The 13,513-nt window shown below is 37.5% G+C and overlaps 1 protein-coding gene across 2 annotated transcripts in view; it reads left to right on the forward strand.

Annotated features, from left to right (window-relative positions):
* The window catches only part of ARHGAP5 (Rho GTPase activating protein 5), a 72,954-nt gene that overhangs the window by 829 nt on the left and 58,612 nt on the right, over positions 1-13,513 (forward strand). Inside the window, exon 1 of one of the 2 annotated variants that reach the window (XM_011941868.1) lies at positions 1-72. The exons of the other annotated variant lie outside the window; for it this stretch is intronic. The gene's annotated coding sequence lies outside the window, so the exon portion shown is untranslated. The remainder of the gene's footprint in view (positions 73-13,513) is intronic. 2 annotated transcript variants of the gene reach the window in all.

A 13,513-nucleotide genomic window follows, 5' to 3' on the forward strand; every position in this document is an offset into this window, starting at 1 on the left:
TCCCGTCCAGGCTGCGCCGCCGCTCCGCCCCCGGTCGGGTGTGTGGCTGCGCGCGCCGGGAGAGATGCTGAGGTAAAGTTCGGGGAGAGAGGGAGAGGAATCCGTCAGCGCGAGGGAGCCCGAGTGGCCGCCATTACTGAGCCCGGCGCGGCGGCGGGCGCTGGGGAAGGGGGGAGGGACGGGGCCAAGGCTGGTGGCGGGAGGGAGGGAGGGAGGGTGGCTGAGCTGGCTGCGGGAGCCGTGGGGCTCAGGGTTTCGGGGCGTGTGTGTCGGGGAGGGAGGGGGGAGGTGGCTGAAGGGACGCGCCGCTCGGTGAACGCGCCGGGGAAGAGAGGCGAGCAGAGAGTGGAGGAGGAGGCGGCGGCGGCGGGAGCGCTCCCCAGGAATGTCGCTGCCGCCGCCACCGCCGGGGCCGCTGCCGTTGAGGAGGAGACGGAGGAGACCGACGTTGTTAGGTAGGACCTTGCGGCCCCCGCTCCTCCGAGCCTGCCTGCCCCCTCCCGGACGGGGACCCTCCTGCGGCTAGCTGCCCCGCTCGGTCGCCGCTGCCGGTTGTAACCAGTTGAAGGGGCTGGGGCCCCGCGGCCGCCGAGGGGAGCCTGGCGTTGCATTCGGTTTTCGCAGGCCAGGCGGGCAGCAGCTGCAGCGTTAGGGATACGGTCGGCGTGAAGGGCAGAGAGGCCGGGGGAGGGGGTGCTTTCTCCACAGGTGACGGGGCCAGGGTCGGCGGAGGCCTGGTTGCTGGCCGGGGATCGCCGGCCCCGCCAGGCGTCCGCTCTCGCCCGTCGCCTCACTTGCTCGGGTCTCGGGTGGTCCATCGGGAGGGGAGGTGGCGGTGTCCGTTGGCCGGGTTGCTGCTGTTAACGAGTTCCACCTGGAAGGGGTACACGGGGCGGGTGGAGATTCGCGGAAACAGTCTCGGTTGCAAACTTAAACGCCTTGTAGGGGGATCGGCCCTTTCACTTTCCCTCATCTCCCCGACTCCTCCCTGGGTTCTCTTCACCAATTTTCCATCCGCTTTGAAGCTTGGAGTAAGATCTGAGAAGTTGCACTGCGCAACCAGAGCCCAGAGTCCTATGGGCTGACTGCGACTGGGTTGAGGCTTTGATACTGAGTTTTCGCTAGAATAACCTCCAGATTCTTCCTCTCTTTCCACTAAAGAAAAGTATCGGGGTGGGGGTGGGGAGCCGCGCGGGAGCGCGCGCGCACTTATCCACACAGAAATACTCCCTCTCACCCTCCCTCTACAGCGTTATTAGAAATGCAGGAGAGCTGAAGGCACGGGGGTAGCTGAGGTTGAAAGGTGCACGGAAGTAAGGGCAAACTGTTACTAGGACGTTTAGTAAAATCCCGAGAAAGTTGTGGGGGAGACGTTTATACTTCTACCATGTGATAGAAATGCGGATTTAGCCATAGCTTAATAAATGGGAATTCAAATATTTTGAGACAGAGCAAGATAGGCATAGAGATGGGTTTGTGCTCACGTTTTAAGTTTAAATTCTCATCGATCATTTACTTTTTCCTTTGTGATAGGTAGGAAACTGAATTTTTTTTTTAAATGTTCAGGTATAAAACAGCAAAATGCTTCGCTGTATTTACTAGTACTTGCTTATGTTGCCTTCTACAGGTGGCAGGTGGGGGAGTTGGTCAAGTTTGTCAGTTCCACTTAAGTCCAGAACCAGTATTCAGTTAGAGCAGTTAGGTGTTAGGTGGTGTTTATCCGCGTGAAGGATCTGGTTCACTTCATGGGAGATTGCTCTACATTTCTATTTAAAATGGTTCTCCTAACAAAAATTTCATCTAGATGCAACGATTAGACATTTGGAATAATGTTTGGTTTAAAAATATGTTAATGAAACCTTTTGCTGTTAATTCCAGTTTATTTGTACTTTAATACCATAAAACGGTATTCTTATTCAGTGTTTGTAGATAAGCATACTAACCGTATAGGTAACCTGCTGGACAGTTTCCTGAGTAAGATTTTGCTTTCATTTTAAATTCCTTTCTCATTTTTTGCTTTCATCTATCCTTTGTATACTAATTGACCTCCATTACCTTTATCTGTAGTACAAAGAGTGGTAAGTATGTGTCACCAAAAACTTGCAAAGATACTGGAGCAATTTATGACTAAACACACTGGAGTGAAAGGCTGTGCATACCTATGCTTGTAACTTTCAAGAAATAGCACTATTGATATAATTGACTTAAAACAGAATCAGACGGTACAGATGATTAAATAACTATTGATTTGGTTGTCTTGTGTAGGCTACGTTTTTAAACCCAGATCAACGTGTCTTATTTTGCCATTCTCTGTGCATTAATTGTTAAGAGTACTGGGGAGTGAAGTGGGTTACCCTTTGATGTAAGAATTGTGGCAGAATTCTGTTATCTTTATGAGTTTTGTAGTGCCCCTCCCCATTTAAACGACCTTAGCAATTTTTAAAATGTGTTCCAAAATTATTACCTTAATTATGTCACAAAATACTTAAGTGTTTTGAAAACCGTCTTCCCTTATTTGTGTTTGAAAAGCTTATTAGCACTTTTTTTGGAGAGTTATTTTGACCTTGAAAGGTAAGATTATTTAAGAAATGAATATTGTATTTGCATTCCATTTTTGGATTTGAAGTAGCAATACAGCTTATAATAAGTTTTCTAACTCACTTTTTTAATTGAAGAAAAAGTTAGGTCTTATAAAGACTTTAAACTTTTCCGTCATTGGCAGGATGTAAGATGAGTGTTGGCCTTTAGTGGTCACTTCTTAAATATGAAATGGCATAATAGAGATTTTCTTGGTAGCTACAGAATAAGTTTTGTCACAACTGTAGTTTCCATAGATACTATTTTAAGAACTATTTATTTGGGTTGTATGGTCCACAGTTTTTTCTTTGCATACCAAGAAGGTGTGCAGTAATATAATTGGCTGAAGAAGCATTGTACAATGTTCTGTTTTAGTGATGTTTATGTCTCTAAAAGGTACTTGTAATATACATTTAAAGTACACCAAGGGAATTTAATTTCTAAAAGAACTGTGAAGAAACATCAATAAAGTGATTCATCATTCAGTTATTTGAGTAATCAGGCCCTTAAGTGCAGGCTTTTGTCGATCATTTTATTGAAGTAGGAAAAACTATATTAGAAATTAAGAAAAACGCTTCAATGCTAAGAATTTTAAGTATGAACTTTAAGTGGTTTTCAAACTCTGTTCCTTGGATTCCTGTGGGTTTTTTCCTAGATGCCTTGAGACTTCCTATGACAACCCGTCCTCCCAAACCAGGACAGCTTCTGTCTTTATGTATTAAATGTATTGTATTTAAATATAAGAATATTTATCTTAATTAAATATAAGAAAAATATTTATTATTTAAATAATGGTACTAGGCTTAATACCTGGGTAACAGCAGACCCCCTTGACATGAGTTTACCTTTATAACAAACCTGCACATGTCCCCCTGAACTTAAAGTTAAAAAAGAATGCCCCTAAAAAAAAAAAAAAAAAAAATCTACATTAACTTTTTTTTAAGTCTCTGGATTTGTTATTCATTAGTTCAGATTACTTTTATTTAGCACTTATTATGTGCCAACCCTGGAATTACCAACATAAATTAGATACAGGTATAATAGCTCAAGCTATGTAAAGGAGTAAATAGTTAAAAGTATTAAGATGTGAAGAAAAAAGAATGCCTGTTTTTCTCAGGACCTCTGGGAATCCTTCATAGAAGAAGAAACATTTTGAGTTTTAATTGCAAGTAGGAGTTTAGATGTAAGAGAGACCAAAAAGGATAATCTTTTTTTTTTCCACCACTGTGTTTTGGAAGCTGTCTGCAATACTTTAGATTTGCAGTGAAATGAAACAGATTGTTAATGCTTGGTCATATATGTATGTTTTACTTCGTAGAATTATTACTTGGGAAAAAACATAACCTTGTAATTTCATGGTTAAAATTTGACTAATATGTCACTTGCTTAGAGTCTCAAGCTTTTCATCATGAAGAGTTAATGGTAAAAATGGATATTCATTTTTCTAGTGTTAGATTAGACTTAGCCTGTTTTATTATCCCTAACCAATATTTTATTGAGCAGCGAGGCACTGAGTGGTACAAAAAGTATAAAATATTACTCCCTTAAAAGATCTGTTAACTTTTGTGGAGAGACAGCGAGCATGACACTTTAAGAATTTGAGATATATACAGAGAAATACGTACTGATTTAAAAGTTAGTAGAAAGGAATTTAGCTAAAGGAAGTATTACTTGGATTACATACTGATTTAAAGGTTAGTAGAAAGGTATTTAGCTAAAGAAAGTATTACTGGGAAGTAGCACACAATTGGGGTAATGAAGGGGGAAAAAGACATTTAGGTAAGTTAATGACAGTGTGGACTGAAAGCACAGATAAGTAGAGGACAGATTAGCAGATGGGAAGAAAATATAAGATAAAAATGTGTAGTCCCAGCTATTCGGGAGGCTGAGGCAGTAGAATGTGGTGTGAACCTGGGAGGCGGAGCTTGCAGTGAGCAGAGATTGCGCCCCTGCACTCCAGCCTGGGTGACAGAGCGAGACTCCGTCTCAGAAAAAAAGATAAAAATGTAAGAGCATCAGTTTTGTATCTTATGAGCCAGAGTGAAAGATTTGGGGAAGGTATCAATGCAAGAGTGATAGAAGGGGTGATATGGAAATAAACACGTAACATTGGCATAACTGTTTGTCTAATTACTGTATTTTGTATTTGGCTTGTCAAACAGCCTTGGAAAAACTCTTACCTTGGCTTCTGATATGGCATACTTTAATTATTTTCTTTCTGTCGATCATGTACTTTTACTGATTCAAAATTGTTTGTTTCTTTTTATACTTACCTTTTGAGAGCCGTGGTAATACCTCTCTTAGAGAACAAATAAAAAATTAACATTACTATAATCTAGAGCTGCGATCCTTTTTGGTACCAGGGACTGGTTTTGTGGAAGACAGTTTTTTCATGGAATTGGGGGCGTGGTTTTGGGATGAAACTGTTCCACTTCAGGTCATCAGGCATTAATTAGTTAGATTCGCAAAGGGAGCAAGCAATCTACAGTTCTTGCTCCTCTGAGAATCTACTGCTGCTGTGGAGGTGGAGCTCAGGTGGTAATGCCCGCTTTCCAGGCCACCCCTCACCTCCTGCTGTGCAGCCCAGTTCCTAATAAGCCACAGATGGGTACCAGTCTGGAGTTGGGGACCCCTGATCTAGAGAATTTAAGATCTAGATTTCTACTCTTCTGTATTAAACAAGTATCTAATTCTTCATATGTTTTCTTTAGAAAATAAGAGTATTACACCAAATGGTCTCATAGGTAATTTTCTGAAGTTTATGATGCCGAAATTTATGTTAGTAATCCCAAACTTGCCTTGTTTCATTACCGAAGTTTCATATGTCTTTGGAAATAACACCTGAAAGTCAAATGAACCACCATCTATTGCTGAAACTGATTAGTTTTTCATTAAGAAACACTGGCTGAATGTGTTGTCTTTTATTTCTTATGTCTAGTAGCCAGTTCCCAAGCTCTCTTTCTGTTGCATTGCTCATTTATTTATTTATTTATTTGTTTGTTTGAGATGGGGTCTTGCTCTGTCACCCAGGCTGGAGTGCAGTGGCGCTCAGCTCACTGTAACCCCCACCTCCTGGGTTCAAGCTGTTCTCCTGCCTCAGCCTCCTGAGTAGCTAGGATTACAGGCACATGCCATCACACCTGGCTAATTTTTGTATTTTTAGTAGAGATGGAGTTTCACCATCTTGGTCGGCCTGGTCTTGACCTCCTGACCTCAAGTGATCTGTCCACCTCGGACTCACGAAGTGTTGAGATTACAGGCGTGAGCCACCGCGCCAGCTGGATTGCTCTTTTAAATTCTATGATAGTTTGGGGGCTTTTAGCCTGTAGTATTTGTCTGTCTCTTGGGCTCTGTGCCCAGTGTTGTATTCCTCTTCTAATCTGTAGTGCTTCTCTATTGCTTATGACAAGGCCTAACTCTTGTTTTCCCTTGAGACCTAGGGTCATAACTTATATGTTCAAAACAGTATTTCTTTCCAACATGGGTACTGTGCTCAGCCATTTTACCCTAATTGTACACTTGGAGAGACGACTTTACAATCCAAATCTCGTCTATTTTTTAAGGCTCACTCAAATCCTTCCTCATCATTGAAACCATTCATCTGTTTCAGGGGTCTGCAAACTATGGCTTCTGAGCCAAATCTTACTTGCTCTCTATTTTTATAAAATGGCTTTCTGCATTTTGAAATGGTTGGGGGGCAAATTAAAATAATAATATTTTGTGATATGTGAAAATTACATGAAATTCAGATTTTCCTAAGTAAAGTTTACTATAACGTAACCATGATCATTCATTTAAGTATAGTCTATGACTGCTTTTGCAGTATGACAGCAGAGTTGAGTAGTGTGACAGACACTGTACAGCATGCAAAGCCTAAAATATTTACTGCCTGGCCCTTTACAGAAAAAGTTTTCCAAACCCTGAGTTGTTTCAACTTGCACTTTCATTTCTTTGAATTCCTGTTGCATGTATTAGTACCATGGTATATAACACATTACCTTTATCTCCTCAGCTATGGTACTATTTATTATTATGCATTTTAATAATATAGTGTGGAAAGTGCTTTTCAGTTTTTTTTTTTTTTCTTAATGCATACTTACTTTAAAGCTTACACCTCTTGTTGATATTTTTCAATCAGGTACTCTCATTTTAAAAATTGTTAAGCCTTACCTAAAGTTGTTTGTATAATGAAAATGACAGTTCCTCTACTATATGGCATTGTAATATTTAATATCAAATTATGCCCTTCTCCCCACTTCTCGGTTCTCCAAGGTGGAGGGAAAAGGACTCAGACACTGGAAGGGAGGTGAACTACCAAGCCATAGTTACTGGCTTGGTAGACTTTCCTATATGTACCTTTATACATTGAAAATCCTTGACAAAGTTAAACCGATAGTAGCTAAGCACAGTAGATAAATACTACGGTTGTTTACCTAGGTTGATGAACATGGGATGACCTTTGGTCCTTCTGTTTTCCATACAGAAATGAAAGAATTTAGAATGACTTGCACACCAAGGCCTCAGGGAAATAACATGTTATCAGAGTAGGGTGTAGATTAAATAATAGGGTGGAAGTTAATGTGTTTGGGAATAGTTTTGGTCATTGGTTTTTCGCATATTTTCAGCAGTGAAGTTTTTTTTCCAACAAATTGAAATATCAGAAGATAAAAATAGGTAAAAGCAGAATTACCTTTGCTGTGTGGGTTTGCCGAGCTCCCTGAGTACTTTCCAGTTAGACCCTCGAAATACTACAAACCTTTAGGCTTACTATTTATATACCCATAATGTGTGTTAATGATCACATTATAGTCTTGGGGGAAAAAAACTGGACTTTTTATGTTAGTATATTTTGCTGTACTAGATGTAATGGGCCCAAAGCAGTATGTAATTGTTGTTAAGTGTGTTTACAAGTGTGACTTCAGGATTACCTAGTGGTTTGGAAGCTGAGTATTCTTAGTCTGGAGATTAAGTCATTTATTCATCAGATATTTACTGAGCACTCACTGTGTGTCAGGCACTGTTGCTGGAGATGTGATTCCAAAACAAAAATCCCAATGCTTCTAGGTTATTTAGTCACCACATAAATTGTTCAAACTTTTGATAGGTTGGTTCTCTCTTCATTTGCCTGATTATATTCTTGTTTCAAGACTAACTCATGGGAATAATGACTTTTTAGGGCGCATTTCAGCATAAAAATTGTGTGCTTTGTGGTATAAACTGTGGTTCATAGGTGAAGTATTATTTTGAGTTCAGGACTTTGAGACCACAACATAGACTCCCTACAAAAAAATTTAAAAATTACCTATGTGTGGTGGTGCACATCTGTATTCACAGCTGCTTAGAAGGCTGAGGAAGGAGGATCATTTGAGCCCCGGCGTTTGAGGCTGCGGTGAGCTATGATCCTGCCACTGCACTCCAGACTGGGTGACAGTGAGACTTAAAAAAAAAGAGAGATTATGGAATATGAGTTCCTCTCCTACAGGTATTACATTGTTGAATTACTTAGCTATTTTATGTGTGTTAGAATGACTTTTTGATATCCTCTCACTTTTCACAGCATTGATAAATTTACCAGAAATAGCAACATTAAGAAAAGGCAGGCTGGAGGTGGCTCACGTCTATAATCCCCATACCTTGGGAGGCTGATGGAAGAGGATTGCTTGAGCCCAGGAGTTTGAGACCAGCTTGGGGAACATAAGGAGAACCCCTCTCTACAAAAATATTTTTTAAATATTAGCTGGGTGTGATGGTGCATACCTATAGTCCCAACTAGACAGGAGACTGAGATGAGAGGATCACCTGAGCACAGGAGTTCAGGGCTGCCGTGAGCTATGATCATGCCACTGCATTCCAGCCTAGATGACAGATTAAGAGGCCTATCTCAAACAAAAAACAGAAAAGTAATGCATCAGTATTACACTCTGTTCATCTTTTTTTGTTGTTGTTTTCTATTGCTGCTGAACGAATTACTCATCTTTTAGTGTGCAGTTGATAATTTTATTCTTCAACTGTTTCCGACAAGTTTGCCTAAGGTTATAGAATATATGATAATCTTTGGGCTTTGTTCTTGTTTCTTTTGAATATTTGTTTACATAAGGGATATTTATTTGGTTTAAAGAAGATAGAGCATGTAATTACAAAGTTCCTTCTGTGTAATTAAGTCTTGGAAATGTAATTTCTTATCATAAATTTTGTGATTCTACAAAAGTCTATAAACAGCCAAAAATTTTGAATTAACTATATTTGGGGTTGCACTCAACTTCACTTTTGAAAAAAAAAATTTTTTAAGATGTCATAAATTAAAATTAGATTGTTATGCTGGCTAAATACATTATTATAGATTATAGTTAGCTTTCATTCTCATGGTTTCATTTTTGACTAAATATTTGAGTTTAAATTAGGATTTATGCATTGAATTAGTAGCTGTTATGTGGGAGGCACTGTTGTAGGCTTTTGATATACTGGTGAAATAAAGATTTGTGCCTTGTGACTCTTTTATTACGAGTGGGATGCGGAGAGGGATAGAGTTAATGACATAAATAAGGTGTATAGGAAGTTAGGAGGGTAAAGAGTTACCAGTGGGGTCTTTGGGGATATTGTGAAAAGTGTAGTGCAAAGGCAAGAGCATGCCTTCTTAGCATGTTGTCTTCCTCCAGTGTGATTGAAGCAGAATGAGAAGGGTAGAATAGTATTAGGGGAGGCCAGAGAGGTAAGAGAGGGTTGGAGAAGATCTTGTAGTAAGCCACTGAAAGGACTTGCTTTTTATTTTTAGCAGTACTCGAGAGTTTTAAACAAAAGAGTGGGAAGCTCTGATTTATGTTTTAAAAGGAGCACTCTGGCTGCTCTGATATGAATAGACTGGGAAAAGGGAGCAGGAATGAAGCAGAGGAGTTAGTTTAGAAGACTTTGGAGTAATCTTGGGCCAGAGATATTGATGGGTGAGAGCAGTAAAAGTAGAAAAAACTGAAAAGTTAAGGATATATTTTAAAGATAGGACCGTTAGGAATTTCCTGACATGGTATAATAATTTAAAAACGTAAAATATTTTTAAATACATACCTTTTATTAATGAATGCATCAGTTTTGTGAAAAGGTACGTGTTTTAGTTTGTTCTGACTTATTGAGATTTTAAAAAATTTTTTTTGGATTCCTCGTAGAACTTTTTTTTCTTGATTTGCAAAGGAGGATGCGGTGTTTCAATGGTCTAGTAAAATATCTTAGAAAACTTAGTTGTGAAGATAGTTTCATTTTGACACAACTTTAATTTCTATAAGATTATCCTAAAGGTAATCTTAAAGGCAGAATGAGAGACTGCACTGCAAGCTATTAAAAGCAGCACTATTGCTTAAAAAAGTAAAAGATTGGGAATGAAGAGATTTTCCTTCTAATCTTATAATTTCTAATAGGTTATTGCTACTTTTGTCTTGGTTTCTTCATCAGTAAAAATAAACATGATGCTAGATATCATAAGAGCAAGTTGCATGAAAGTAAGCTTATGTCAAAAATAGAAAAGATGTGCATGATTGACATAGATATTAAGACTGAAAGGAGTTTTTGAATTAACTCAAACAGCCTTCATATAATTGAAGATACTGGCTGTTAGTTTATTAGTGGGAGCATGAAAAAACAATAATTTTTTTTTGTTCTTAGCACTGAAAAAAAATTGCTTGAAGAGGACAGTTTTGATCTGGATGTAAGGGGCCAATGGATAATTTGTATATATATATATGAACTATCTCAGTGTTTGAAATGAAATTCCCTTAAAACCTGTTACAGCCAACTTCATGAGATCCGTTGTCCATTGAGGTGGTAATACCATACTCATTCAAACAAATAGCCAAACGCTTTTGAGGGCAAGGTGACAACAATTTTTTTTTTTTCTATTTTGTGGTTTCTCAAACTCTTCTCCCCCTTCCCCTGCGTTTTTTTTTTTTGTTGTTTCATTTTCAAACCAAAGCCTCTTGAATTAAGTAAACCTATAAATCAGATAAGGAAGGCACCCCTCTGGTGAGAGCTGGAAGGACTCTTCCAGCACCCTTCCCACATCTGGGTGGAAGAATTTTTCTGTCACAGTTTGAAAATCACTATATGGTGACACATGACATAAGCTCTGGAGTTGATTTCAAAATACCAGCAGGTAGTCTGCTTAACAGCCTTGTTAGAAGGATAAGGATGTTCCTCCCTGTATCTAATGGGCATTTTACTGTGAATTGTTGTGGAAACCATAGAAGTCATGTGAAATTACCTTATTTTAAATTTAAACATGAACATTTAAGATTCAAATTGCCACTGTCAAATGAATGAGGATGTGTTGAAGCCTTAGTATTAAATTTTAACCTCATTATAGTTTTATTTCTGTCAAATAAAAAGCTTTCCAGTTTTCAGTGACCAATGAAAGGGTGATAACTTATTGCCTCCACTCTTCATTTAAGACCCTTTTGTTTCTGGAACTTTAAAAATACGTTTTATGAGAGAGTGTTTTCATTTCTGCTTTACCTTTCTATCTTAACATATAGAGTATATCTCAGTGTTTTGGGGTTTATGCTATTGGAGAGCAGAAGTGAGTCTTAATGAGTAATACTATTCAGAATTACATTATTTGGGTAAGCATATATGACTTGAAGACAAGGGGGGGTTTTACTTTTAAAAACGTCTTTGAATTACTGTTAGTTTTCAGAATAGATGTTTGTTTAATAAAGTTATATTTCATTGTGTAACTGTAGTGTTTTTACTGTACTGTAAAAATTCCCCAAAGTAATCACCAGATAAGTCTTCTTTTGATAAGTATATCATCTGCAGGTTTTGCTTTTCTAATGAAAAAGAATAGATCTTGTATTCTCTTGTGTTTTCAATATTTTGCAATTAATTGTTAGGTATGGAATCATTGTGCTGTTTTCCATACTAAGTTCCCTTTATGTCACTGTATATATCACTTTGTTGTCCAGAATACACTATATTTTCTTCTCTGTAATATCCATAAATAAAGTGTTCACTTGTTCTTTTACACAGTTCAGGTAAAGAATATTAAAGTTGATGCTGGATGCAAATTTTCAATTTGGCCAGATTAAGATTTGTAAAAATTTTACTTAATAAAAAAAGTTAATAGGATTGGATGGGACTGCCCTAGTTTCCTTTACTACATGTATACACTGCTGCCACATAAATATTTGTAAGTCACAAGTCTCATCACATTATTTTTCGTAAATCTTAAGCAGCTTCCCATGGTTCCAAGAATCAAATAAAGAACTGGAACTAATATTTGTTAAGCCTCTTCGCTAGGCACTTCACATTTTAAAAAATGATTTATAGATATAGCCCTGTTTTATAGATGAAGGAACTTGTCTTAAGAGTTTTAGGGCTTTACTGTTGTCATCAACTAGTAAATGATAGGAGTCCGATTTTGAAATTAGTTGTATTTACACGTGGTTTCCACTTCCTTGTATTGCCGCTTCCATATAGTAATATTTACTACAAAAGTGAACCTAATATATATTTTGTTTGACTGTCAGATGGCTATTAAATATTTAGTTGAGATTGATGGAATAAGCTTCTAAAATATGAGAATAAATCTGAAATTTTATTTTTAAAAATTATGTATTATAATTTTACCAGAAATGTTAGTCAAGATTTTAAATTATGAGCACAGTTTATCTTCACCATTAGTTAGTATAACATATGTTCGGTGTAATTGAAATAGATGTTTACTTACAACAGAGGTCAGTGGACTAGCAGGTATTTGTCAGAGAGGGTAGGAAGTGGTCTTTTCTTACTTTTCTTAGATTTTTTTGGTTTGTTCTTTATTTTGTCTGGATTGAGGATACTTTTCATATGTGCTGATGTACATTGCTAGTGATTTTTTCCTATCTTGTGAAATTTGGAGGTGGAAATGATGTAGTTCTTTTAATTTGTTCTCAAAAGAATGTGAAGAATTTCTTAAAAAATTTTAAAAGACCAGTTTATTACCTACATGAAAAGTAATCAAAATTAAATTTTATGGAATTCTTAAAAGTTATCTTGTGTTACTAGCATATCAAATAATTCTAAAAGATTGTCTCAGATATATCATTTTAAAATTATTTAGCTTGGTGCTACTCAAAATGTGGTCCTTGTGCCCTTTGTAACTATTTTGAGAGGAAATATTTCCAGAAAATAAGAGCATTTAGGATCAGTTTGGCAGTTTTAGTTTTTTTGAATCTAACAAAAAAATCAAGGCTTCGATGTAAAAATAAATTTCATTATATTTTGCAGTTGGTCTTGTAGGTTTGAAATAAAATTTGGTCCTTAGAGAGTTTAAGAAGCAGTGATCTATGTAAATGCCATCATTATTTGTATTGTGTTCACTTATTTCCGTTTTCTCTGTTTAACTATTTAAATAGTCAATTTTTGGGGTGCATAACATTTGGTAGATTTTTTTTAAAAAGACTGTTGAAATTTATTGAAAAAAATTTTATATTCTAAAATCTTATCAAATTCTTAATGAAATTCTGTTTTAAGGAATAAGTTTTGAGGAACCCTGTAATAGAAAAAGCAGGTTGTTTTGTATTTTTAAGTTGTGAGGGAGTTGCAAGGCAACTAGTATATTTTAGTTATTACCAGCATAGCCTCCAGTGACAGAAGGCAGGAAAATTAAGGGAGTGGAAAGGACTAGCTGTTTTTTCAAACTCACAGGAAGGGGTAATTAGAGGCAAAATGTACATTTGGTTTAATAGAGGTTTATTTTAAAGTTTGTGAGACATTACATTAGATTTTGTATTTTGTTAGGTTTGCCCTATGTTTTGAGGTCATCTTGTATTTATAACAGTAAGTCATAAACTGTTTATGTAGTTACCTCTTAAAATACATGTATCATTATTATTAACTTGTATGGTGCTTTGTTGTAAACATCTTTATTATTTGTAATTCAGTGTATGTAATTTGTGATTAAGATTTGTTTTTT

This window comes from Colobus angolensis, unplaced genomic scaffold, assembly GCF_000951035.1.
Source record: "Colobus angolensis palliatus isolate OR3802 unplaced genomic scaffold, Cang.pa_1.0 Scaffold202, whole genome shotgun sequence".
NCBI lineage: Eukaryota > Metazoa > Chordata > Mammalia > Primates > Cercopithecidae > Colobus > Colobus angolensis.